The sequence below is a fragment of the Octodon degus genome, unplaced genomic scaffold, assembly GCF_000260255.1.
Source record: "Octodon degus isolate 3935 unplaced genomic scaffold, OctDeg1.0 scaffold00073, whole genome shotgun sequence".
Taxonomy (NCBI): Eukaryota; Metazoa; Chordata; class Mammalia; order Rodentia; family Octodontidae; genus Octodon; species Octodon degus.
The window spans coordinates 338207-341030 of NW_004524649.1; the positions used below are offsets into that span (position 1 = coordinate 338207).

A 2824-nucleotide genomic window follows, 5' to 3' on the forward strand; every position below is an offset into this window, starting at 1 on the left:
TTTTTTTGACAAAGTGTCCCTACATTCTCCAGGCTAGTAGCAAATTCCTTAACTATGGTAGTCATCCCACCTTGTCTCTCATCAGCTTCTACAGTAGCCAGGACAATGGAGGACAAATCTCATACCCAGCCAGGGAGATAGCTCAGCGGCACAAGTGCCTGCCTGGCAACAGCAAAGTCCTGAGTTTGATTACTGGTAAAAAAAAAAAAAAAAAAAATACACACCGAACCCTGTTTAGGGTGAGTGTTACAGGCACCAGTCATCCCTCATGTGTCTCCTCTTGCTCTCAGGAACCAGGCTGTCAGCCACAAAATCTACCCAGAATGAAGACTGGCCACTATTCAACCAACAGAATACTATCCCACAGCCCCTGTCAAGTCTTTCTGTGGGACAGCTCCATTCTGTGTCCTCTGCTCCCTGAATGGTGGCTGACCCATTCCTCACGATGCCTGGGTTGGAACTGATCAGAGCTTCCTGCGACCTTAGGTGTGGGGAACCCATGGACACTGGAGGGTGGAGACCCAAGGTGCTTAGTAAGGGTCCTCTCACAGACTGTCTTTGTGCCTCCCACGTGCAGGGAAGTCAAGGCGTTTCCAGAACCTGGCCTGGCTTGTTTTGGGTGTGTACTGCCTCTGGTTCTGAGCTGTGAGAGGGAAAGGAAGCCAAGACAGACAAGCTGAGGCTGGCTGGGGAGTTTCCGCTGTGTCAAGAGCTGGGAGAGACTCCCAAACCCTAGCCTGTCTTCCCTGGGACATAAGGGTTGGGGTGGGGGGAAGTGTTATTTTGTTTTTTATATTACTAGGGATTGAACTCAACTCCTCGGGCTGCTAGGCAAATGCTTTAGCATTGAGTTACATCCCCAACCATTTTGAAATTTTATTTTGAGACAAGGTTTCGCTAAGTTGTCCAGACTTGCCTTGAACTTGGGATCCTCCTGCTTCTGCTTCCTCAGTAGCTGAGCTTTGTGTGCCACAGCAAAAGGCTCTCTCTCTCTCTCTCTCTCTCTCTCTCTCTCTCTCTCTCTCTGTCTCTCTGTCTCTCAACCCCCCCAAGGTCTCAGAAATGTAACCTAGGCTGGCCTCAAACTCATGATCCTCCTGCCTCAGCCTCCCAAGTGCTGGGATTACACATATGGCCTGGCACCTGCCTGCTTTTAAACAGGTATAATTTCCACACAGTAAAATGTGCCCTTCTTAGTGGGCAGTAAGTGCTCAACAATACAGTCTTCTAAACACCAGCACAATCAGAATCAGACATCATCCTAAACATTACCCTCTGGCCCATGTGTGACAGATTCTCAGCCCCTAGATAATCACTGATCTTTGTGTTGGTTCTTTTTTGTGTGTGTGTTGGTTCTTTTGCACTTACAGAAGGTCATAGAAAATGAAATCACAGTGCCCTCTGAGTCTGGGGTTTTTATCAGATTTTATTGGGAGACTGGCTTTTTTCACAAACAATGTATTTGAAGTTCACACGCACTGTTGCCTGTATCAGGAGCTCACCCCGTTATAGGTGAATAACATTCCATTGTGTGGATGGATCACAGTTTCTTTATCCATTCACCCACTGAGGACATGTAGTTTTTGTTTTGGTTTGGCTTAGTTTATTTCAGGTATTAGGAACTGAACCCAGCGACACTCTTAACACTGAGCTGCACTCCCTGCCCTTTTTATTTTTTGAGACAGGTTCTCAGTGTGCACCCCAGGCTGGCCTCAAACTCGAGATCCTCCCGACTCAGTCTCAGAGTAGCCAGGATTGCAGACGTGCACCCAGCAAGGACATGTTGGTTTTAACCCATGTTAGTAATTACAGAACCTCGGTTAAGATAAAGCCCTATTGTTATGAGGAACCATTTCGTTTTTTGGTGTTTTTTTTTGTTTTTGTTTTTGTTTTTTTTTTTTTTCGGAACTGGGGATCAAACTCAGGCCCTTGTACTTGCCAGGGAAGTGCTTATTCTACTGAGCCATCTCCCCAGACCCACCATTTCATTTTAATGGAACATGGGGGTCCCCTGAGGTATGGGACAGAGATTCCCGTGGCTGACAGAATTTTGGAGACTGAGCAGCAGGTAAAGAGGTGAAGAGAAGCCAGGGATGGTGGCACACACCTGTAATCCCAGAACTCAGGATGCTGAAGCAGGAGGATCACTGTGAGTTGGAGCCCCACCTGGGCTACAAAGTGAGTTCAAGACCAGTCTGAACTGCATAGTGAAAACCTGTCAAAAAAAAAGACCAGTAATGCCAATTAACTATGACGACCTGAGTCACACTGCACACAAGCTGCTTACCATAAGCACTCAGCATGAACACGTCAACGTTCCCCTCACTGGGAGACCTTCAGCAGGTCACGTGATTGCTCAGTCTCCCCAGCGCAACTCAGGCTGCAGCCACGGCCAGTTATGAACCGAACCGTGTGGTACTGACAGAGCAGCCCCAACTCTCAGGGTGGTTCTGCAAGTCCATGAGTTAACAGGGGCTCCGTCGGTAGCCCTTGCCCGGCATGCACAGGCCCTGATTTTCATCCCTAGCACTACAAAGCACAAGCAAAGGACAAAAACACAAGAGTTAATACTCATAGCACTCATGGAACAAGATTGCCCATGTCGTGTTAGCTGTTTTTTCTTTTTAATTTTTTTTTTGGGGGGGTCAGGAGTTATTTTGTTTTTTTCAGACAGGGTGTGACTATGTAGCAGAGAGTAGCCTTGAACTCAAGAAGAGCCTCCTGTTTCAGCCACCTGGGTGCTGGGACTGCAGCTGTGGGCCACTACATCAGCTTCACTGGTATTTTCTTTCTTTCTTTTCTTTTCTTTTCTTTTTTTTTTTTT

At 47.2% G+C, this 2824-nt stretch overlaps 2 long non-coding RNA genes across 2 annotated transcripts in view; one reads left to right on the forward strand and one right to left on the reverse strand.

Moving 5' to 3' along the window:
* The window catches only part of LOC111817884, a 29849-nt gene that overhangs the window by 25936 nt on the left and 1089 nt on the right, over nucleotides 1-2824 (forward strand). The window lies entirely within an intron of this gene.
* Nucleotides 2179-2824, reverse strand: part of LOC111817885 — a 2392-nt gene continuing 1746 nt past the window's right edge. Inside the window, exons 2-3 of the long non-coding RNA XR_002821985.1 lie at nucleotides 2288-2523; nucleotides 2179-2215 (exon numbers count right to left, since the gene is read on the reverse strand). This is a non-coding gene — a long non-coding RNA (uncharacterized LOC111817885). The remainder of the gene's footprint in view (nucleotides 2216-2287; nucleotides 2524-2824) is intronic.